Consider the following 26,100-nt stretch of genomic DNA (forward strand, 5'->3'; position numbering starts at 1 on the left):
CACTCAGAGTAGGACTGTTGTTTATGATTTGGTAATAGTTAAGTAATAAACCTTAATAACTTTGTTCAATAAACTTTAAAAGCCTCAGGTTCCTCTCTGTTACACTCTGCTACACAGGTTTTGCACATAACTAAGTGTTAGATATGTGGATTGGCTTGGAACTTGCTAAAAATAAGCTTGTTTGGCAAAACAGAGACAATTCTGGGCAGGTTTGGCCAATGACTTATAGGATGTCAAGGACAGCAAAAAACACTGTCTGTATGCAGTTTAAATATTGTGATGATGCAGTAAGCTGGGTTCTGTTTGTACTGTCAGCTGTACAGTTATAGCTGTTTGCCTGTTTTGGCCTGTTAAGCCTATGGCTTCACTTTCATATTTCCAAATCTCCCAGAACATTGGGAAGCAAAGCAATGCTACAGTGTTTCACTAATACTACAGAATTCCATCAGATTTTTCCAAAGGCTAATATTGTACATAGTTTTGTGAGTTCATGAGACACATTTCGGAGGGAAGTTCTATTTGTCCCATTGGAAGTTCATTATTCCTCACTGCTATTATACTGGAAGACTCAGTTTCAAAGATTTGGAAAGTGAATTAAGAGGTAGATGTGCTCCCAAATCATTCTTCTGGCCGCTCTGTTGAATGTCTGCCTATGCCCATTTTCATCAGGAGCAGCAGTTGCAGGCAGAGGCAACAGCAGATAACTCTTGGTCCATGGAGAGCACATGTGTACATAGACATACATTTTTCTGTTTGTCTCACACAACCATCATTTACAGGTTGAACCAACATGAATTGACCTTTTAAAGTTATTTTGAATGTCTTGCAATATGTCTGAACTCTTTAATCACATCCTTAAAAACACTTCCAAATGGATTGAATCATGAGAGTAGTCACTTTCTGGACTTTAGGGCTCCCAAGACCAAGTCAAGAGGCACAAAATCCACTAAAATTCAACTTGTGCTGATTTCACTATATAAAAATTTAGTTTGAAACGATATTTAGAAATCAGTCTTTAGAAAAATAGTAGTTGAATCAGTCCTGAGAAACCAATCCTAGGGAGAAATCCAAGGGGAGAAATCCACATTGGTTGTATTTCAACAAATTCATTTTCTACAGACATTGTGCTTGTCCTTATTTGCATTGCTCTCACCAAGACCCTTGATTTTGATGAATTTTCTTTTTCTTTGGATCCTCATAACTGCCAACTGTGATGTAATTGGACTTCTGTGAAGTGCTACAACAGTAAGTGTTCATAGTTAGGTACCTGTAGTTAAGTTAGCAGTGGCATATGACTCTTTCTGATGCAACAAAGTTTGCTTTCATCATTAACAAACCCTATCTCCAGAGTCCATACTATAGAATCTCATGTGCTAGCTGATGTATCTGGACTGCTTAGGGTTCAATGTTTTAAACTGATGAGGAGTTCTGTGTTTGCCCTGCCTTCACCCAGTGGCCAAGCCAAAGTATGAGTGGTGATGGATTTGGCAACGAAGGCAGTATGAGCATAACAATGTTGGCTCTCCCTGATCTGGAACACAAGGAACCAGTTGATGTGAACACAGGCCCAACACACGGAGAGGGCAGTGATGTGCTGAGAGAGAGCCTGTCCCAACATCACTGAAAGGCAACTGAAGAATGCCCTGATAGCACTTTGGAACATCTTCCAGTGACATCAGAGCAGGTGCACTTTCAGTGCATCACCACCCTTTTCACATACTGGACTGCTGTTCGTGTGAACTTACCCAGGGATTATTTTCTGCCAATGATTATTAGGGTCAACTGCTTAATTTGAGGGAACACATCACACTGCACAAATGGGCCAAAGTCATAGTGCTTTCATTGAGAAAATATCCTTTCTCAATATTGATTGAACAATTTTGTATTGAGAATATCAGTATTTGTTGAACAATTAAACATGGCTGATAGCTGCTGTAAAGTAAGCCTGAGAAGTTTTTGTGTGTTGGCTAGTTGTTCTGTTCCTGGGACTTGGAGGATCATACACAAAGCAAGGCTTCCTCATCATAGGCATATGGAGTCTCTTTAAGAAAAATAAGAACAAATAGTAGCTTGCTTCCACCCGTCTTTGGGGGATTGCTGACTCACACCAGTCAGTATGGAAAGTGTTAGGGCTCTAATACCTAGGAATAGGCCTGAAGGTAAAGGAGATCCACCTGCTATCCTGGAGGCTATTCCACTGTATCTTCTGTGGGCAATGACAGGGATTGTTCTACCTGCAGAATCCTTTCTCCTCTCCTCATCCTTGTCTGCCCTCCTTCTAGCCAGGCTACACACCTTTGGAAGGCCCCCTGCTATATCAGCAGAGCAGCCAAGTTTTGTTGGCAGCATATCCTCACTCAATCCACCTGCACAATGTTTACTTCCAGCAATATACGAGTATTGGAAGAGTAGCACCACATGGTGCACCAGGGGTGGCAATGAACAGCATTCATTGGGTTTTTGTTTTGCCTCAGGATTCCCCACCCAGGCCACAGAAATCTCTATCTAGTACACAGTTGGACAGCAATCATTCTCCAGTTCAGACTAGCCAGCGAATTTTTCCTGGTTGCCCGGAATGGAGAAGTGCAACAGATATGTGAGATCTAAAGCAGGCAATGAAACAGGACTAACTTTCAGGGGTAACTTATTCACAAGATCTGGAAGATTCTGCACTGTGACCAGCTCTAAGAGTGTGTGAGCTGGCTGTTCAGCCAGCTCAGTTTGAATCTGGACTGGATTTGAACCAACCCGGGCTTGACCGAACTGGGTCCAGTACAGTTCAGCCAACATGCTGGCCAAGCTGGCTCGCTGGCCAAGCTGGCTCGCGGGCCAGCTCAGAGGATATACTTGTAAAGGAGGATTCCCTAGACTCATCGGAAGTGGGAGGGGGGTTCCTCCAATTGCCTGGTCTGTCATTTGGGAGGCCAGCAGGGGGGGCTGGAAGATCCCCCACCCCACCTCCAATGTCACCGCCTCCGCCATTGAGAAACTAAAGGTAAATATTCCTTTTTTAACACTGCAAAACTTTATTTCGGTCATAGACCAAATATTCCTTTTTCACCACACACACACTCTTCTTTGTCTAGGGAATCTCCCTTTAAACGTATACTCCCCAAGCTGGCACATTAGCTGGTTCTTTGAACTGGGGGATGGTCCGGTTCGTACTCAGACCACCTAAACCGGGCTGACTCAACGTTGAGCCTGGCTCGATGCAAACTGGTTTGCACATCCCTAACCACCTCAAACTACCTGTAGTTCTGTCCTCCAAGTGGCAGCCACAGTGGTGCAAGAAACTCATGCCAGAGCCACTGAACTCCCAATATGAACCCAGTAGCTGTCTGCCTGCAGTAGATTCCAGATTATACTCTGCATATGCACAAATTATAGTCAGCACATTGTATATGTCATTTGAATAGGGGTTAACTGTGACCCTCAAGAGTTGGATTAGATGACCTTAAGCACCTTTCTAATTCTACAAAATCAATATAACTTCACTGTTTGCCATGTTCGAACTGAACGGATCACTTCTCAGGCCTAGCACCTTAATTTGCAAGCAACCATCTACTATAACTGATTAACGCTGTCTTTCAGCTTTCTAAAGAGGCTCATTCACCTCTATAGATCTTTCTCCTGTGGGCCTTCATTTACCATTCTGACATAATCTAGTGCTGCACTGTGTGATGCTGATGATGTTTTTGTCAACGTGAAGAATGCAGTGCAATTGTTGCAGAAATCGTCTAAGAAACCGAGACCTTAATATGTACCATCTGTTATACAAAAAAGCTCAATGTGGTAATGCATTTGCAATACCAGAAGCAATATCTCTATGACATGAAATGAACATATGTTGTCTAAGAGCCTTCAGGCTGACATTGAAAAAAGAGAAAAGATAGTACTTCAAGGCAAATATTGTCCCAATAGAAAGACTGCCAGAACCAATATGGCTCAGTCTATTGACAAGTCTCTGGTGAACAACATCATATAAAGACTTTCACATTTATGGGTTGTTCAGCTCTATTCCCCATTTTTTTTCTAACTGGGGAAAAAGAGTATTTAAAACACACACACACACACACACACACACACACACACACCTTCATTGTCACACATCCTGCCCTAGTGTTTCAGATCAACATATGTTGTCAGCTGAAGAAACATTGTCCATTATTCTATGAGTATCCAATTGAAAGGAGAAAAAGTCAATAGAGTTGACAGCAGTTTCTTATACAATAAAAGCCAAAGATGGAGGAAATGGCAGGAAGGAAGGAGAAATGAAAGAAGTCAGTTTAAGGCATGATAGCAAATATGCTCTTTTTTTAAAAAAAGAAGAAGAAGAAGAAAGGGGGGGGGAATTACTGTATATTGAATACAATTTTTATGAATACTGCATATCTTTAACACACTATTAAAATTAAAATGGCATGCTGCCTTCAGTACATAATCACATATTCATAACTGTGAATTAACTCTTAACAAGAGTATTTAAAGATGTCCTGAAAAGAAAGAAGACATATATATTCTGCATGCAACACTTTAGAAGCTTTTCATCTTAAAAACATTTAAAGAAATAACAATTGATCTATAGTATTCAGAGATAGAGGAAACAAAAAATGAAGATGAAAACTATATTATACACAGAAAGAAATCTATTTACAAATCAGAAGATAATGTTGGTTACAGGGACCCAACACACCATGTAGTTTTCTTTAGACATTTATGCCTTGATTCTATCTAATTTTCTGCTGGCAGAACACTACCTAGTTCAAAATCTAGGCTCTCAGCTGATGTGTTTCTGATCCAGCTAGCACTTCCAGTGCACAGGCAGGCTACTTGAAGTATCTGCCCTCAAGTGAAAATTCCCAACAGCATTGGCACCTCACCAGGAGCCTGCCTACAACAACATGGGTGGATTCACTGGGAGCCCACAGCTGGGCAGGTGGATCGCCCCACCCACATTAGATGGCAGAACATGTGAGCCAATATGTCTATGCTAGAGTAAGCAAGTCACTCAAGATTTGTAGGAAGATATCCCATTTTTATTTCAGTAGTGTTCTAGACTTAATCTGTGGCTCCTTTTTATATTGTTTACATTTTAAAAACCTTCCATAATATTGTCCTAAGGAATACATGTTTTGCACCTCACAAATGAGATACTGCAGTGTGTTCTACGTGGGGCTGCCCTTCATAAAAAGTCAAAAACTGTAGTGAGTGCAAAATCTGGCAACTAAGGTTTTCCCTGAAGCTGCCCACTGGGAATATATTATGGTGATTTTGAAAAAGAGCTGCACTGGCTGCCAATTTGTTTCTGGGCCCAACTGAAAGTGCAATTTTCAGTTTTTTTCAGTGCAATTTACAGACTGTAATGGTTTGGGCCCTGGATACCTGAAGGACCATCTGCTCCCAAAGACGTCTGCCCACCTGAGAAGATCATTAGAGGGGGGCTTTGTTCTGTGTGCCAACACTGAAGGAGGCTTGATTGACATGTTCATGACATGGCCTTCTTGGTCACTGTCCCCAGACTCTAGATGCTCTCCCAATGAGCATCTGTTCCTCAACGTTCTTCACTGCTTTTAAGAGGCAAGTTAAAACCTGGCTTTTTATGTGGAATTTGTTATGGGTTTTGCTTCTGTGTGCCATTTCTTTTTAATTGTTTTTGTATTTAATTTTTTTAATTTTTATAGATTTTATTGTTTTCAATACATTGCAAAATGCCTTGGTGTTTTGTTTTGTTTTTAAATGAAAAGTGACACAGAAATTTAACAATACAATAGTATTCAGTATGCTTTTGTATACGGGTATTCTAAAATCATTGTAGAATAAGTTACAAATATGAACAAAAACTCTGCCAAATGTTCTGTGTCAGGCTCTTCCATAAGAGGCCTCCTTTAAAGCATACAGTAAAGGAAAGGTAATAAATAGCAACCCAAAAACATTGTTCAAGAATGGGGTGAAGAAATAAGTGAATTTATAAACTAGATTTTTAAAGCATAGCACATGCAAAAATTTGCATGTAGATCACTATCCTAGTAAAATTAGAGCAAATGTCAAAAGCATATCCTAGGAACAACTGAACACATATAGGGCAGTATCCTGTGGGCGCTGCTGTGTACATTAAAAGAAAGCCATAGTTGTGCTAGATCACTGTTGTGCAAATGCCTAAAACTGTGCAGATGCCGTTGTATAACACTATGGCCATGTTGTGTGCAATAGCATGGGCGGTAAGAAAATGCTGTGCTGTATGTAAACCAAATACAAATAATATATCTCCCATTCTATATTTCAATTCATTCAGTAATATTAACAATAAGACTATTTTACAACAAAAGAGATATAAATCATTATTCAGCTGTATGCATAAATAGCCAATGCATAGGACATTGATGATATAGCCATTCTTTTTTGGTGGCGGGGGAGAGGAGAATGGGATGACTGAATCCAGCCCCTTATGCTTTCATTCTTGAACAGAGGTTCAGCACTGACAATTGCCTATGATCTGACCAAGGCTGTAAATGCATATGCCTGGCTGCCAGATAAGGCCAGAAACTTCCATATACAAACCTAGTTATTGGATCCAACCAAAAGGCATATGTGTGTGCAGCAATCATGTGCATGCAGAATTCCTCTCTCGCTAGTGATACGCACAAGATGATTCTAAAGAAATACAGCAGGCCTATTGGCAACAGCTAGATATCATACACATAGGTGACAAGACTGGCTCGTCTTCTCCTGGGGACATTTGGCAAAGTTCTGTACTGATGGAACTATGGTGGTTTCAGCCAGTTGAACTTTGTTTTGCAAATGAAGACAAAAAAACCTTTAGAATGTCTATAATTAGTTTTGATTCAACGTGTTTGCCAGCCTTGTTAATAAGTTATTAGTCCACATCACTTGTTTACTAGCCCACACGTTTACTAGCCCACACTTGTTTACTAGCCCTCTTGCCCACACCTAACTATGATAGTGATATGTGGAGCAATTTGTGCATCAATCTGTGGATCTGTGGAGCAATTTGTCGCAAGTTTTTTTTTTTTTTTTAATGAACCCACTTCCCTCCAGTTTATGGGGACGTGGCAAGTAGCACATCTTACTGTGTTTGTTTTCTCCAGTGTCAATTAACTAGACATTTGTAGCAATGTTGATCCAAAGCATTCACCAGGAGCTTTTTCACATGGTGCTTTTATCTCCGCTGGAAGGGAGTGTGTGCATTTGTACATCTGCCAGATTCTCGTTAAGTCTGTGCAAAATCTTTGGGAGCACTTCACACACAACTTGGATTTTTCCTTCCAAATTTAAGCTTAGCCCAATTTATGTCCATGGCTAAAAAAAATCCTGTATTTCAGCGACTTTTTCTGGATACAGCAAGAGCAGCTGCCGGTCAAGCTTTTGAGAGGCAAACTTTTGAGATGCAAAGAGGAAGCTGCCTTCTACAGATGCAAATAGTGGGGAAGCCAGTTTTAAGGCAGCAAGCTATGTTTTGCTGGCTGGCTCTAGGAAGCCATTGGCCAGAAGGAAAACCCAGAAGCAAGCAGTATGAACATACACAAAAGAAAACTCAGAGAGGAGAGGAGAGGAGAGCAGGGGAGCTGCTTCTGTAATGACGCGATTCCTATTCGAAGTGGCTTCGCACATCAGATATGCCAAGAGCTGAAAGCACTGTCTGAAAAAGCTCCAGGCATGGGACTAAGTGGCTCTGAATCCCTATATATTTTTGGAATTTGGCTAAGTGTTTTAGCCATGTTGTGGCAGTAGAATAACGATTGCACACTCTGTAGTGACTGTAGTACGCCCTGGATAGAAGTGGATTCTTACACTGTGACCATTATTACATCCATTACTATTCAATCCTTGTCTTGCCTTTGTCTTGGTCTGAGTTTTTCAGTCTAGAAAACACCCAGGAGTTGTTATGAGTTAATTTCTTTTCATTCCACTGTATTTTCCTGTTCCATAGGATTAGGCTCCCTCTTATAATTCTTCTGTCAAAAGTTTATTCTCCATTGTCTCTTCAAAAGAAAATAAATTATATCTGTTACAATTTTTTTAAAGGGAGGTGGGTGGTGGTGGGGAAAGAATGCAAAACAATGCAAATGTTTTATTTGTGTATAATCACACGCAAAAAAGAAAATCAAAAGACCTTTTTTTTTTAGCATTTCCTTTTGTAGAATCAGTATGATCTGAGCCCTCCTCTGAATTTCCTCATTTGTGATAATGAGCATTGCAAAGCAGGTGGGAAGATTTAGATCAAGCAAGATAGAAAGCTAAGCTTGAACTCTGACCTCCTTCCAGCTTCCCCCATGATGTTTTCCTTTGCTAAACTCATATAAGATTACACCTTTCTTTGACCATTTGGGAACCTATAAGAAGGAAGCTTTCTATATGTTTGCCTTGCATCCATTTTTTAAAAAGCTTTCACCTGTTTATTGTAACTAGACACAATACATTTACAATTCATTTAGCTTTTCTATATTCCATTAGTGTGTGTACATCTATCTATCTATCTATCTATCTATCTATCTATCTATCTATCTATCTATCTACCTGTCTCATACAATGAGAAGCAGTGGGTCAAATAGTGGTGACTAATAAGACTAATAAGACTTACTCTGTGTTGGAGCTAACAAATCCTTTATCAGTACTTCAACCATTCTGCTTACGTGGCCTCATTGTTAAGATTATGCCTTTCATCTATGGGAACTAATCCCTTTCATATACAATTTTAGCAAGGAGCTTAAAAAATGTGTATTAAAGCAGTATTGACTTGTCTAACAATAAAAAGTACAATTAGGCTTCCAACACAGAGCATTACTCATTTGCATAAAAACCTCTCTAACCCAGTCCTTTTACTGCACAATATTACCAAAAGGTTACATTCTATACCATGCACCAGTAATTTTACTCTAAAACTAGCAGATAGCTCTACCTATGCAATATTGTTCACTTTTTTCTTTGTGCAAGTCTTTTAAAAAGTGAATTTCCATTCCGAACATATCAATCGGAAATAATATTAAACATCATTAGGCAGAATGGCTGGATACAAAAGATTCCTTTTATAATATCACATAATACAATAATTCAAGACTGTTCCTTATCAAGTGTCACTGTCCCGATAGAATCACCCTAAGGGTCAGAAGAGAGGCATAATTTTATCCCACCTTCCGATGGTGGTAGCTCATTTCCATAATGTACTATTTAAGCAAGAAGCTTATGAAAACCATAGAGGAGTGATAATGACCATTCTATGCTTGCAAATGCATAAATAGTTCAGCTTCTACCACTAAGCATTTCCACCTAAGAAGATTATTAAAGATCCCTTCTGCTACATATCTAATTTCCATAAACCAAATAAGTGCCATTGTCTCTTTGCTCTCCATATACTATACCTTTCCTTTCTGGAATATTCTGGGACCTTATGCTAAGTGTGTGTGTGTGTGTGTGTGTGTGTGTGTGTGTGTGTGTGTGTGTTCAAAGATACATATAATAAATGTTCAAAGATACATTCAATAAAACAGATATTAAAACTATATAGCTAGACCAGATAGTAAATACATTTCTGTCTTGAACTTCTGTGACTCAGTACTTTCTTATGTGGTTCTTTTCTTATATTCTTCCCAACTGTACCTCACACCTTTCTAAACTCAGACTTGGGTCTGAACAGCAGGAATCTCTTTGGGTACTTCTCTGTGTTTAAAAAGTCACCCAAGGTCCCCCAATAACTGGAGAGGTTTTACTGTAAAACTTATGCAGTACATATTATGCATTTTTTTAAAGAATAATAAATAAAAATAAACTAGATATTGCAGGCAGTTCTTATCACCCACTATTTCTGTTTGAAGCTAGCCTAAAAATGCTTCATTTTAATTGTTTAATGAAAAAGCAGTTTCTTTTTAAAAAGGTAACCCAAGATGATATTGCTCCAGGACATGTCACATAGCGTAAAACAGCACAATAATCTGATTAATTTGATCCAATAGCCCTCCTGTGCCTGTTGAAATGCCATTTTTTAGGATAGAAGACATAAATAATAGGTTGATTCTAACCATTTGCCCTGGTGTACATTTGCCCTGTAGCACCAGCACCATCGTATCAACTTTGGTCATCAGTAGTTAATGCATTTCATCCTGACAGTGAAGTTGCTACACAACTCTTCTTGGTCATTAACTTGGCCAAGATGTTGGATTTTGTGATTATTTAGCAAAGCACCAACAAAATAAGCTACCCACCCCAGTTATAGGGTAGAATGCAGAGTTTAGTTGTTACACCTATTTAAGGAGCATGCATGGAGATTGCTGTAGAATCTAAATAGTTAGTTGATTTATTGATGAAGTACATTTGAGATAGGAAAGACCTATTCTATCTATCAGCTACATAATGAATAGGTAGGGGGGGAGAGAGATGTTTCCACTTTCTCTCTAGGAAGAAAGGAAGAGGACTGACTCACTACAGGAAGTACCTGAGGAGTCAAGGCAGGGGTCATAGAGCAGAGGCAAGCAAGGACAGGTAAGGAGACCCTCACTAACTACTTTGTCTACTCCCAATGCCCCTAGTGGTCATTAGGATAGTTGGTGCAAAAGGCTGACGCACTGGAACTCCATCTCCAGCACAAGAACTTCTTGGGGGCATTAAAAAGCAGGACATGAATTTACCTTTCAGCACTAGAACCCCAACATGTGGGCTGGATATTGAGACTAGTCATGCCTTCCTTGCTAAATACAAAAAACCTCCTTGCTAATTACATACAAGAGTTTGGATTCAGACAGCCAACTTTTCTCAACATGAGTTTACTGTTGTGGTTATGAAAAATTCAAGATGAATTAGGAATTCTGAAGGGAACTGACACATTAGATTTTACAGCCAATGTGCTTTGAAGAAACCAGATTTGTACAATTTCTCCCTGTAGTCCTCTACAGACCATCTAGATGGCAAACCTAGCCCTCCGTTGTTGAACTACAACTCTCACAATTTATTGTGGCTGGGGATGATGGGATTTGTAAGTCAACAACAGCTGGAGGACCATGTCTCTCCACCCTGATCAAGATCTACTTGATTCCTATCACATACCTACAGCAAAAGTCAACACACATTGGGAACAAACTCCCAGTGTCTGAATACATCCAAAGAGTTCTACTGCTTAAGTGAGCACATAATTTACTCTTAAGTGAATATAAACAAAGATGGTAGCACACTATAGGAAAACAGGAGGTGCTGAACAGAATCTGGAGACTAGGAAATCAGATGAGACAAACCCGTGTCACAAAGAAGCAACAGGTACCTTCTGGGAAAGGCAATCAGATTACGAGCATTCAGAACAAAGATCAACCTATGTGCACTTGGTATAGGACTGTGATCAGTAGACCATCCTAGAAGTCAACAGCAGCACAGAATAAAAGCACAATCTTCTGCCCACACATAAGATTCTGGTTCCAGTCCCACAGATGCCAACTTTTCGCACGTTATCCAAAAGTCAACTTACTGTCAAGGATGGAGACATGCAACTGCTTTCAACCACGATGGGACCAGATGGAACAAGATCTTCTGAAAGGTTCAGATAACTTGACAAGAACACAACATGTGGGTCAGACTCCACAAAAAGAGAAGAGAGATCAGTTGTCAGATTCTATTCTGGCACAGTTTTGTATTTGTTGCATGCTCTAAAATTCAGTGGTGTCAAGTTATGAGCAGCTTTTATTCTCCCTTTGATGGTACATACAGTTGGCTCAGGAGAGTGGCCTGCTTTATATTACACTGTTTACCTGGTTTATAAATCTGAAACACTGGTTATGGGAAAAGCACTAAAAGCGTAGATTCTCTCCCCTGCTATTAACAGATATCATTCAATTTTACTGCCTACACAAAGGAGTTGAACAACAAATCTTTTTTTAAGAAGAGTAGCTGAATCAAGAGACCTTGCACAAAGAAACAATATAGTTGCCAAAGGGAACAATGATTTTTATTTTATTTGTAAAGTGAAGGTTTACAGACTGATTCAAACTTGGGAGAGGGAATGAAAGAGAACATTTATAATAGAAACAGGTAGTTGGCTCTGGTCTACATATCTATGACTCCATCAGGTTAATATTTAAATGTAACTTGCTCCAAGGAGGCATGAAGCATATTCTGTCATGGAGATTGTTCACTTGCTGTTTGTGTTTTCCCTTGATCAATAATAGAGGTAATAATTCATTCTGAGGGTATATTATTGTGTATGGAAAACTAATAATTCTCTGGACTAAAATATGCCTGATGCTTTCAGCTTTCCCCAATACATTTTATGTTGCTTTCCTTTGTCACCTTTTCCAGATAGTTTGTGTAAAATTAAAGGTGAAGTGTGCTGTCGAGTTGGTGTCAACTCCTGGTAACCACAGAGCCCTGTGGTTGTCTTTGGTAGACTACAGGAGGGGTTTATCGTTGCCATCTCCTGCACAATATGAGAGGATGCCTTTCAGTATCTTCTCATATCTCTACTGCCTGATATAGGTGTTTCCCATAGTCTGGTAAACATACCAGCGGGGATTCAAACTGGCAACCTCTGACTTGCTAGTCAAGTCATTTCCTCGCTGTGCCATTAGGTGGCTTGTGTAAAATTGGGTGACCCAAATTTGGTGCATGCTGGCTCTATACCCAAGGCCAAAGACAAGCTCAAGTTACAATAGTCTTTTTAAAGGGCCCATCTTCTGCCCCTTAAATAGCTTTGAAAAACACAGACATTCATCAGATGCACCACCAGTGTTGTTATGGTGTCAAAATGACATCATCAGTTTTGTCCCAGAGGACTCAGCACTAACTTGAAGGCCCCAGTTACACAAACTCTCCAATCAGATGCTGGTAGTCTGTTCTTCACTGGCACAAGACTTCGGAAGGAACACTGGCAGTCAGTCACCTCCAATACTGAGACTCACCCAACTGTGTAGAGCATATCCAGAGGAGGATGCGTATTTTCCAACTTCCATAACCTGTAGTTGAAAGTGAGGCCTGTGAGGGCAGAGAAGCCTCTATACTGCTGTCGCTATAGAGAGGTGCAATGGACTGGGGGGCTCTAGCATTTTCCTGGGGACCTACCCCCCCTCAGGAAAAGGAGGCTCTTATTTCACTTTAGGAGTACGCTGCTTCTGCAGTGTAGGCTGCTAGCTGTTGAAGATTGGTCCAGAGACACTAACTAGACTCAGACATGGCTTCAATAAATTCTTGAGAACGGCTTGAGAACTGCTGAAATGGTACCATTAACAGTCTGCAAAGCCTAATTCAAGCAGAATGGGTGTAGGGGGGGGGGCTGCTGTGCAGTGTGAAAGGCAGCCTGATGGTGGTAGCTGAAGGCAGGTGCAAAAACAACTTGTTTATTTTTATTTATTTATTTATTTATTTATTTATTTATTTATTTTTACATTTCTATACCGCCTTTTGTTAAAAGAAAACCCCAAGGCAGTTTACAAAAATTAAAACATACAATAAAAGCAATAAAAACACCAAGCTGACAACATATCAAACAAGCATAAAAAACAAGACAACAGATAAAAACACCCAGAAGCAGCAGCAGTAAAAACGATTATGTAAAAGCCTGGGTAAAAAGCCAAGTCTTTAAAAGCTTTCTAAAAGCCGTGATGGAGTCTGAGGAACGAATGGCCACTGGGAGAGCATTCCAGAGTCTAGGGGCAGCAACAGAGGAGGCCCTGTCCTGAGTGCACGACAGCCGGGCCTCCCTCATTGTCGGCACCTGGAGCAGGGCCCCCTCAGATGTCCTCATCAAGTGGACAGCAACCCTTGGAAGCAGGCGGCCCCTCAAATACCCCGGGCCTAACTTAAAACAGCTTTGGACAGTTCCAGTGCAGCATTGCTTCCATTGGAAACAATGGTGGGGCGTGTTGGGCGACACCATTGGGGCTGCCTTTCACATTGCACTGACAATGTTCCACTGTGCGGAATAACATTTGACTTATAGAGCTCAAATTTTAAGGATAGCTTAAAGGTTGATCTCTACAAGCAGTTGCACAGAGAAACACAATTACTGTACACTACCGGAACCTTTTAAAGCCAGTCCGAAGCCACTTCTGGACATATGAGATTTAATAATATTTTTTTTTCAAAAGAGTTGCACACAATAAGGAAGTTAGGGAAATGGGAGAAAAATGGGATACACACAGGAATTTAGAACGAAACACAAAGGCAGTCCAACAGCATAGCATGATGGGGCAGTTGGGGAATGGGTTAACACCACTTCTGGGCAGCTGCAGAGCATTACTTCAGTTTTTTCCAGGGAAAATCGTGCTGCACGACTGCCTGGAATAGGTTTTTAATTGCTGGAGGATAGGGCCATAGCTCAGTAGAAGATCATCTGCTTTGCAAGTAGAAGGTCCCAGATTCACTCCCTGTCATCTCCAGGTGGGGCTGAGAAAGACTCCTGCCTGAAACCTTGGAGAGCTGTTGCCAGTCACTGCAGGCAGTACTGAGCCTGATGGACCAGTGCTCTGACTTGGTATAAGGCACTTTCCTGTGTTCCAATATATAGTTACTGAATCACCTGTCAAGTTGTGCAGCAGCCCTGGTAGATCCTTAAGACTAATGTCCCACTGCTCAGGGGTCACTGCTCTGAGGCATCACTGAATCCGGACATTCTAGGAAACCAGAGGTCCTTTCACCTCCTGTTTCCCAAACTGCACTTCCAAAATGGGCAAAACTAGAGTTAAGGGCGAGAAGGGACCCAAGGTTTTCCTTCCCAAACTGGTCAGCATGGAGTTTTACCACCCTTACCTCTAGTTCTGCGGTGCCAGCATTACATCTGAATGCTGGCACCACAGTTTTGGCTCCATGGAACCGGAGTTGAGGGAGAAAGCTCCTCCCTCACTCTGGCCCGATTGGCTGTGAAGGCTGCCCTTCTTTCAAGAAGGAAGCACGTACAGCCAGCTTCCCCACCTCTGTGCCGTCTCGCTGACTGCAGAGAGGCAGCTCTCCTGAACATCCAAAAGCGGGAGAGTGGGGGGAGGGGGTGCGGAACCGCAGGTTCATTGACCCACGGTTCTGCATTGCATCTGAAGGCAGCCCATGAGACCTTGGAAGAAGGGACTGGTGTTTCTCCTGGCTAAGTTGGTTTTTCTCTTGGCTGCTGTTCATACAGCATAGGAACATAGGAAGCTGCCATTTACTGAGTCAGACCATAGGTCCATCTAGCTCAGTATTGTCTACACAGACTGGCAGCAGCTTCTCCAATCTACCAGCAGACTCTACCATCCCATTCATAAGCAGAGAGCTGTTGAGTGAGAAGCTGAGGATTACTATCCCATCAGAGTTTCCCCTAAATAGGGAAATGTGGCCTCTGAATAGAGGCCACATCTATTTCTGGCCTGGATACTCAGGAGCGAATGAATGAATGAAATATAGATATAGATATAGATATAGATATAGATATAGATATAGATATAGATATAGATATAGATATAGATATAGATATAGGCAAGGCCACCGTGACTTAATTCCTCATACATATTGTTGCCATAATTGAAATATTGAAGAGTTAGAGTCCAGTCAAGCAGCACTTAGATTGTTTAAAATAGCCCAATTTTAACTTTGTGACTATAAAGGCGAAAGATCCACAGCTCTTAAAAAAAAAGAAAGAAAACGATTTGTTTTTAGAGGGACAGAGGACATTGTTTTAGCACTTGATGTCAGATGTAACCATCTGGGTGTTCAGTGCTCAGTCAAGTAAATTAATCTCTCCCTCGAATACGACACAGTAAGACCATGGCAACAAAGGACATTTAAGTGACTTTGCAGTTTTTGTCTAAAGTTACTGAACAAGCCTTGCTTAATGTGATAAATGTTTATAGATTCTTCTAATTACAACTCGGGTTTAAAGCTAAGAGTGCTCTGTGAATACCGCTCTCCTTCATAGAGTTTCCAGGGTTTTCCTATAATAATCAGTTACCATAATGAGTTTTTTCAAAGCAATCATTTGTCATTTTCTTAAAATATATAAACTACCCAATATAAAGATAAATAGTTAGAGCCAGCCTAACATGAGGCCTCCTACAAAGGGTTTCCGTTAACTTAAATCAACTGGAAAGGCTGCTGGATTTTGTTTCAAAGTCACGGAGATTGCTAATAGAACCTTCCGCAAAAAACAGTCGCTGACATACCACGCAGCACAAAATGGGCTGCTGGAGCACCCACCTACCCTGCCTCCCACCACACTGCTGTGTGTGTGGAAATCCCTCCAGCAATGCTGTGGAACAGGGTCTTTAAGTTGCGCAGACACAGTTGCACGATACAACATCCATTTGAAATAATGGGTGTTACATCATGCAACTGTGTTGGTGCAACTTTAAGGCAGAGCAGACCCAGGCTCAGACTGGCCCACAGTGCAACTGGGCATATTCCTGGTGTGCCCCATCTGCCCCCTGCGCCCCACCGCACTCAGTAGCAGTGAATACTCCCACCCTTAAGTACCCATTCTGCTCAAAACCCTGCGCCCTCCCCACGTACATTCCACCGCCCTCTCAGTGCTCCCAGTCCGGCCCTGAGCAGACCTGCCCTATTCTGCAGCAGTGTTGGCTGGGTTGAACGCGTATGCAGCAGCATGGGAAATGTTGAGATGTCTGAATTTCCCTGCAGTGTATGTGGATCATTGATTCTGACCCAGCAACAGACACACACATAGCAGTGTCCCCTACTAACTGAGCAAAGAGACACTTTTAAAAAGTGGTGATTATCTTTACATAGTGGGAGGAGAGCAACTGGCCCGATCCATCCCCAGCACATCATCCCTCCAGTGGCTCCTGCTGGTGTCTATCTTATGTTTCTTTTTTCGATTGTGAGCCCTTTGGGGACAGGGAGCCATTTTTATTTATTTATATTTATGTAAACCCCTTTGGGAACCTTTTTTGAAAAGCGGTATATAAATATTAGTTCAATTGTATTGTATTGTGATTATCCACACACTGCTGCACATGTGTATATGTTGTCACACAGCCACCAACTGCTGTTAGCACTGGCAGTGCCAATTTCCTGTTTGAGGGGTCAGAATGGACTGCACTACACTTTTCTATCTTTCAAGCTAGTGATAAGTGCCATCAACATTTACAGTGGCTATGAAAACAGACGAGGCTCTGGAGCACACCACCAAATGGAAGATCAGCCTTGAGAACCCCAACTGCCTATTTGTGGGTAGTGGGCTGGTTTAAAGCACTCTGTTTCTTTTTTTTCACCCCAGGAGGTGACCAGGAGTGTTAATAACTGGCAGAACTGAGCACCCTTTGAGCAGAGGAGAAGATCCACATGCAAACCAGCATATGGATGGTTACTTATTTGCTTTGCCAGGTCAGGAAGAAATAGGGCCAGCTTCATTAACCCCTGCTAATGAAGCAAAGAGGCATCTTTTAACATGGTGATTCTCTTTATTTAGCAGGGGGAGAGTAACTGGCCCTATCCACCACCAGAACAGAACCTCCAGTGACTATTGCTGGTGTCTATCTTGTGTTTCTTTTTAGATTGTGAGCCCTTTGGGGACAGGGATCCATCTTATTTATTTATTATTTCTCTGTGTAAACCACCCTGAGCCATTTTTGGAAGGGCGATATAGAAATCTAATTATTATTGTTATGAAGAAGAAGAAGAAGAAGAAGAAGAAGAAGAAGAAGAAGAAGAAGAAGAAGAAGAAGAAGAAGAAGAAGAAGAAGAAGAAGAAGAGTTGCTAGCAGTCTCAGTAAATGCTAGTCCTGGCAAATCAGCACTGATTCACTTTAGAGAGTGCCTTGATGGTCCAGAGAAGCCCCAATTCATTTTGATGCTTTGTGGGATGCAATCTGAATCACTCTGGGCTGCTTTGAAAGGGTTTCTTTGAATTGGACTAAAACTTCAGCCCATCCCTTCTCCTTCTACCTCCCCACTCCACCACTTTTGTAATTACTTACTACATTGCAGCAGCCCCTGAAAAGACTACAATCCCCAAGATATCTGACACCTTTCTGAAGACTGCAGGGGAAGAAGAAAAAACAATTCCAGAAATATTTTTAAAAGTCAGGCTTCTGCTGTAGTTGCTGCTCTTACATCATCAGAAGCAAAGAATAAGGCCAAGATATCCTGCCTTCTGCCTAGTAAGTAACTACAGGGGTCAGGGAAGTGGCAAAGCAGGGCTGGAGGGCGCAGGACAGACTGAAGAAAAGCTTCAATGCCCAAACTGGGGCTGAGTCAATCAACCCAATTTGATCAGAAAGAGACAACCGTCAGGCTGATTTGATTCCGTCGAGGATGCTTCACACTTAGCAAACGGGATTGCCCAATTCAGTATGCCAAATGGCTATTAGAAATATATGGTTTATTTGATATATTTATATCCTTCCTTTCTGCCTGACAACAGGCACCCAAGGCATCTGACAAGAAGAAACATTTTATATATAATCAACGCTAACACAGCTTTAAAAAGCAACTGTGGCTGATAACAAAGCTCTAGGAGGACAATGATAGAAAATGTCATGCACTCCCCTGGCTCCAGCAGTATCTTCTGCTGCTGTTGTGGCTGTTCAGCTGCTACTCTTCAGATGGTCAGATGTTGACCATAGGGGAGAAATAGACTCCCCTGGCTGGAAAGTGTGCTGCCTAGCAACCAGGGTCAGGTAGTACCAGATGTTTTTCCTGGGGAAAGAGGTTTCTTCTCATTCAGACAGCTGGGCAGTCTGCAGCTCACAGTTCTTCCTAGGGCAGGGGTAGCTTATGAAAGCTTGGGGGGCTTTCATAGGAAAGCATCCACTCCCCAGGCCTCAGCTGTTACTTCTGCAAGAAGAAGAATCTATAAAGAACAAGATCAGTGGAGCTGCCTTTAGAGTAAAATTCAAGACAGCTGAAGCAACTCTAAAAAGAAAAGAGGATGGGGGGAGAATCCCTTAAACTTTATTGACAATGTTTGGATTAATGGTAGCAAGTTTGGCACACAAAAAGAAGAAAAATGACCGCAGTGTCACAAAATAAAATATGCACAATGACAGTGACTTACACAGAACACTGAGCTTATAGAAAAAGCATTGGTCCAGATAAATAACTTCTTTATTTATGTCAGGAATTTTAAAAATGCTGCATTTAATTTTAATATCATGATGAGAACTGTGTCTCATGTTTGACAGGCCTCATTACACCAAGGCATATAGAGAGTTTGCACTATTTAACAATTTTTATCAATCATTTAACAACGGGCAATGAAGACAGAGCACAAAGACAGAAGCATAAGTGATGGAAGTACTAGGGTGTCATCTATTAGTAAAATCTCAGCTTTTACAGGCAAATCCTATGAGCTGCTTTGCTGAGACAGCATCTCATAGGGTTGAGTGGGGTGGAAGGTGTAGCTTGCCAACATCAAGCTACATAACTGGTATTCCTCCATTCCCAGTTTTGGAAAACCAACTGCCATTGATGCCCCTCTGACCTAAGTATTCTTATTCATATTTTTACCGTTCCACTTTTCAACAACAAGTTCTCAAAGTGGCTTGCCTAGCGGGGGGAAAAAGAATAGGCAGATGGTTCCTTGTCCCCAAAGTGATCTAAAAAGAATCATGAGACATCAGCAACAGCCACTGGGAAGGATGCTGGGCTAAACAGGGACACAGTTGCTCCCCACTGGCCCTCACTAAATAAAAGCCATCACTTTAGAAAGTTCCTCTTTCCCCAATTGGCATATTCCCTGTCAAGTGTAAAAGGAGTCTATGTACAAAAGTTAGCTTTTTAAAAAAAGTTAGGCATAAAGACTAAGAAAGAAGGCTAGTTCTTCCTTGTAGGACTGCAATGTTTATTCAACTAGTCAGTTCTAGTAGTAACCCATTAAAACATGTTACTCAACGAAAGCATGCCCCCAATTAATCATGCAGCATATTATTTAAAAATATATTAATTATCTTCAATGAAAGTACTTATAAAAACTGCCAATGGCAAGTGTCATCTTAGAAGAAGCATTCCCTCCTCTGGACAAGTCATATCTGAATGCTCTAAAAACAAAGTGAGTCTGTTCACACAACCAAAAACTGTGTAGGATAAGTGTCCTACCCAGGTTTGGGAGCTGTGCACACTCCCAATTTTTGGTTGTGTGGGAGCAAGCAACTAGGTAGGAGACAGGAGGAGTGATACTGATACTAAGACTATTCTCATAGTCTTAGTATGGCTAGGCTGCTTGTGTGGAGCCAGATCACTCACCTAACCTGACTTTTAAACCCAACCTCTAGCCAGGGTTAAGGGCACGAGTGTGCCCTTAACCCCAGCACCAGGGTCATGTGTATGCTTGGGGGAGTGATCATGTGGGAGGTGGCACCATTCTACCCAGCACTTGTATCCAACGTATTACCAAAGGTGGAGGAAAAGTTGTCTGACCCTGCTCCCATCCCCCATATAATCACTTCCTCCCCCTCCTCCTACTTAGGTTTTTACAAGCACATGATCAAAAATTGGGAGCACGTCACACAGTTCTCTTAGCTGAGTAGGACATTTCTCTCACCCACTTTTCGCTCAGGAGAACCAGCCCAGTGTTAAGCACCTAGGGAGGCTATTTTAACTAAGTTCGCATAACACCATCTGAACTCTAGGGATGTGCAAATTGATTCAAATTTGACTTGATTTGAATCAATTTGACTTGAATCTGGGTGATTCGCATTCAAATTGAATTTTCAAAATTTGATTTGAGAGCCTTTATTAAAGCATTCAAGCCTCCTGTTTGGTTAAAAAAGGCACCAAACCAGGGTAAAATCAATTCAAATTAAATTCAAATTAGATTCAAATTTTAGGATCAGATTCAAATTTGATTCAAATCAGAAACAAATTTTCAGAATACGATTCAAATTTGAAACAAATAAAAAATTCATTTTGTGCACATCTCTACTGAACTCCATCTTAAGACTCTTATAAACTCTAAACTCTGACTTTGGGGTGATTCCATCAACCCAGCTTCTCCTGTCCTATTTACTTTGCTCAGCAAAATAATTCAGTTTGATGAAGCATTCCAGAGAACAGTCATTTTTAGAGCTATTTAGGTTGGGCCTAAAAAAAAAATACTACCAGACTGGATCAACACAGCTACCCACATTTTTTGTGTGCTTTTGAACGTTTCTTCAAATGCAAAAGTGTCTTGCTATGTGGTAGGGTGGTAATAGTGATGTTGTTCAAGAAACAGAAGTCCAAAACCCCTTCCGTTGAGTCTGCAGAACAACTTGTGCAATTCTTTAGATCCCAAACAGAATATGAGAAACTATATACTGGCAGGACATGCTCATGGTTCATCATCAGTATCCAGAGGCGTATCTAGGGAAAATAGCACCTAGGGCAAGCACTGAAATTGTGCCCCCTGTCCAAACATCTGACACCCATTTTTCAGATAACTTTACCATAATATCAGCTGAAAAATACAAGTCAAACTCATTAATCTTCTAATACTTCAAAAACTATTTAGCAGTGGACGTAGCCAGACCAAAAAAAGCCAAAAAGCTACAAATTTCAGTATGCTGGGGCTCATGAAATACCCAAATACTATGTGGAGGTGTACTTGCAAAACTAAACAGAAGTGCCTGTCAATTCTCTACTATGCACTGTAGCATCACTATTACATAAGTTTTAAAAATAAATGAAGATTTTGACTTTTCCCAGATACTCTGAAAATAATTAAAGGATATACAGAGTAAACTGTGTCACTGCTTGGAATATATTCAGAAAGACAGTTAAATGAGAGAAGGAGAGCAAGAAACTCCCAGTGGGCCTTAATACTAAGGATTTCACACTGATTCAAAGACAAACTCACCATCAACAGCCATATGATTAAGACATCACATTTAACTCACTTATCACAAGAAGCAAAGTAAGAGCAAATGAATACAATCCTAGCTAATAAGCTTCAGCTCAGTATTCACAAGCCCTGATTCTCTGTACATAGTGCCAAACTGAATATGTGTACAGTGACTTATATTATATTAAATTTCATTTTATGGCATGGCCGAGGGCCTCACAGAGGCCATTTGAGCATGTGCAGTGGCCATTTTGTTTTCGGTGGCCATTAAAAAAAATTAATTTTAAAAAATGGCAACCCCTTCAAGTGGCGCCCGGGGCACGTACCCTGCCTGCCCTATCCTAGATACGCTTCTGTCAGTATCAGCCCTTACAAACACTGCAGTCAGAAATTAGTAATCTCTGGATGAGCTTGCTAAAGCTATATTTCCAAATAATTATGGAATGCCTCATGCCTTTCATTTGGTAATTATCCATTATTATTTGACAATTATTTCTTTTGGGGCAAGGAATCCCATCTCATACTTAGGGTAAGCAACTCTGACACTAGACCTTTGGATACTAATTCTGGTTCTTCCTCTTACTTACTATGTGTCTTTGGGCAAGTCATCTAACCTGCCTTTTCTTTACTGCATCCATTAAACACTTACCTATGGAAAGGAATGCTATGAGGCATAATTAACTAATGCTAATGCACTGTGAGATCCCTGATGAAAGAAGCTATAGAAGTGCAAATTATTTCATTATCGTTTGAGACCTACATGAAGTATCCTCTCAGTCAACCATGTTTGGAGGCCAGTGAGACTTTTTAAAAAAAAGAGATTCCTGACAACCAATACAAGTAGGCTACCATACAGAAAATCTATTGGAGAAGAAAATGATTTGTGTAAGTAAGCAATAACATGCCATTCGGTGGTAATTTTTCAAAACGTTGCATGGGGATTTTAACTACCTTGTGCTTATTGACTTAAATAGGAGTCATGCGGTTAAAAACTCATACAGTCCTTTGAAACGTAGCCCTAAGTGTTTTGTCAATAACCATATGTAAGTAATAAAATGGGATTCATTCTTTTTGACTCAAGACATATAAACATTATGTTTATGCCAGCCCAGGTAGTGAGTTTTCACAGCCAATAACTAGTCCTTCATCGTACTGTAATTGGCTTCTGATTGTATACAGTTATTTTAATGTATTTGGGGCGGTTATATTGTGCTACTAAAATCACGCTGTGCAAAACAGCTGTATCATAAAGTGCAGCAATAACATTTCTTCCTAGGCCATAAACTATAACACATATTATTGATTTTTTGTATGTCAGATTAGCACTTTCTCAGATGCTGTTTGGAATGATGAAAGAAAAGGCTTATTACTGGAACAACAGGCCCTCATTCACTTTAAATAGCAAAGGAATCAGACTTGGCTTTGTATACAGTAAAAGAAGTATGAAGTATTATTTTTCAAATATGTACTTCTTTGTACTTGAGTTGGAGATTAACAACCAACAGCCATTTGTGATCTTTAATCACATTTTGGGCCTTCCCAAACCATCAGTAAAAACAATAAACACTCTTGTGGCATCCTAAATATGATTATATTTGTTGTAGCATAAGCATTTGTGGACTATAGGGATGTGCAAACCGGCTCAAATTTGAACTGGTTCGAAGGTTCAAACTTGGACGAAACATGGCATTGCATTGGCAATACCGGTCCGAGTTCGAACTGATCGAGCCCCGGTTCAGTTCGAGCCTGTTTGAGTCAGTTCGAAAGTTCTTTTGGCCATTTTAGATCTTGTCCTCCATTTTGTGTGACTTGTGTTCCTTGATTTCATTGGCTGAGCTATTGCTTCCCTGATTGGCCAGATGAATCTGGCGCTCTGGTAGGCTGTGCACTGTGCCAGTCCTTGAGAACTGACACCCTATTGCTCAAGGGGGAGGGCAAAGGTGGGGACTCCCAAAGGAGGGAGTTTCAAATCATATTTAAAGCCAAGACTCTGGCCTAGCCAAATCAGTCTGGCTGCAGTTGCTGTTTGGCTTCCTCTGGCCCTGCTACTGCTGGTTCTGCTGGTGTGGTGAGAGTCTGCTTGGCAGACTGGTGCTGTGTTTTTGTCCCCAATCTGCCTGTTTCCTTTGTTCCCTTCTGCCTGTTTCTCTCTGCCCCTGCTTTAAACCTCCCCCCACCACTGTTTGTCAGTTCTGCTGTGTTTGTCCTGCTGCTTCCCCACCTCCTGAGTGAGTGAGTATCTGTGTGTGTGTGTGTCCCCCAATCTGGACCAGGGGGCCCAGGCCCTTTAGCCTGAGGCTTCTCTCTGGCTCATCCATTTCCCAGGCCCCCACCTCCACTATCCCCCACTTTTTTCTTTTTTTGCTTTTGGTGGCTGGCTGCTGCTTTAAAATCTGTTATCTGTTGGCTGAGTTGAGAGCCTCCTCAGCCCAGCAGCCACTGCCAGACCAGTTGTTTTTATTTTATTCTGGGTTCTTTGTGGGGTTTTCCCCCTTGTTTTCTCTGGAGCAGGTGCTTTTCTTTGTTAATCCTCTTCTTGCTGTGCTTAGCACACTGCCTGCTCCGGACTCCCTCAGCCTTTTTTCCCACCAGCGTTTTTATTTATTTTCTTAGTGTTTTTACTTTTAATTTGTTTTTGGGGTGGGTGAAATTGCTGGAAAGCTTTTTCATTCTGCTCTACCCCTGCCCCAGCTGTGCTTGCCCACCCGCGCTGTGCCAGCCTGCCACTGAGCTGGGATTCCTTCTTTTTTCTGCTGATGAGTGTGTGGGCAGAAGATCTCCAGGACAACAGAGGGGGTAAGTGATTAATTTTTGTTGTCCCCTTGCCCCCTTTAGTGTTTTTTTTTTTTAATAGGGCCTTTTTTCATGTATGGGTGTGGGGATGTATATTTTCTGTGTTTTTTCATTGCAGGTTGTTTCTTGTTTTTGCAGGTTGTCTCTTGTTTTCAGAAGTTTCCTTCCCCCATTTTGTACTGTATTGATTCATTGCATTGTTTTTTATTGTATTGTATTGTTGTGGGTGGAGTGGGTGGGTAGGCTTGTTTTAAAATGGGTTTTCTTTAAATAGGTTTTTTTTTAAAAAAAGGTTCCTCCCCAATAGGGTTTTTTAAAAAAAAGATTTCCCCCAATAGGCTTTTAAAAAAAATTCATCCGTCCCCCCCAAGCTGGAGGTTGATCTGGGTAAGTGATTGGGCCATGGTTGACCCATTGTGCCAGTCACCTGCCCAGCAGCAGTTTCTGCTCATCCCTCCCCTCCCCCTCCCTCCTTCAGCCGTGCCAAGTTGCGGCGTGCTTGCTAGTGCTACGACTTGGCAACTGGATACACGTACACACACCCATTGGTGTAACCTGAGGCTGATCTAGCCCCTGGTTCCACCTGACCACAGCATTTGGGCGGCCATGGGCACACACACAGACACTAGGCGGTTTGTGCCAGTGTGGCACTGTGTAGATATGTAAAATGTTTATGTGTTAATATGTAGATTTGTAAAAATGTATATTTTTTTAGTATTTTTAAATGTGTTTTGTTTGTGTTGCTTGATGAGAGGGCAGTGGGACTGCCAGAACATGTATTTGTAAATATTTTGGTGTGTGTAAGTATGTGCTTGTGTAGATAGATTTTGTGTATGCATATGTGTATGTGAGTGTGTGCGTGTGTAGAGGTTTCTTCGGTTGTGTGTGTGTGTGTGTGTTGTCAGTAGTAGTAGTAGAGGTTTTTCCTTTCCTTTCTGTAGATAGTGTTTTTGGTCCGGTTTGTGTATAGATAGTTGTTGATGTAAATATTACTGTATAGCTGGATTTGTATATATACTTGTGCAATGTGTACTGCTAACTATACTTGTGTAATGTGTACTGCTAACCCACTGCTAACTGGGCAAAGAGGCACCTTTTACCATGGTGATTCTCTTTATTTAGCAGGAGGAGAGTAACTGGCCCTATCCACCCCCAGCACAGTACCTCCAGTGACTGTTGCTGGTGTCTGTCTTATGTTTCTTTTTAGAATGTGAGCTCTTTGGGGACAGGGATCCATCTTATTTTATTTATTATTTCTCTTTGTAAACGGCCCTGAGCCATTTTTGGAAGGGCGGTATGGAAATCGAATTATTATTATTAATAATAATAACAATAATAATATTGTATATATGTATTTGTGAATTGTTTTTATCCCCCCTTCCTTTCATTTTGTTCTACACACACACACACATCAGACACTCATGCACCAGCCATGATGAATAGGTGGTCTCCCACCACACCACGTCGTGTGTGGCCTCCACTGACCTGCCTCTGAGCCAGACTTTCCTATCCCTTTAATTTTTTTCAGAGCCCCGCCCCCACATTCTTCTATCTAGCAGCACACACAGACA

General features: G+C 41.2%; 1 long non-coding RNA gene across 1 annotated transcript in view; it reads right to left on the reverse strand.

Annotated features, from left to right (window-relative positions):
* Positions 1 to 4,398: 4,398 nt before the first annotated feature.
* LOC128328576 (uncharacterized) overlaps positions 4,399 to 26,100 on the reverse strand; it is a 111,077-nt gene continuing 89,375 nt past the window's right edge. Inside the window, exon 6 of the long non-coding RNA XR_008309302.1 lies at positions 4,399 to 8,000. This is a non-coding gene — a long non-coding RNA (uncharacterized LOC128328576). The remainder of the gene's footprint in view (positions 8,001 to 26,100) is intronic.

This window comes from Hemicordylus capensis, chromosome 5 (assembly GCF_027244095.1).
Source record: "Hemicordylus capensis ecotype Gifberg chromosome 5, rHemCap1.1.pri, whole genome shotgun sequence".
In the NCBI taxonomy this organism is placed as follows: domain Eukaryota; kingdom Metazoa; phylum Chordata; class Lepidosauria; order Squamata; family Cordylidae; genus Hemicordylus; species Hemicordylus capensis.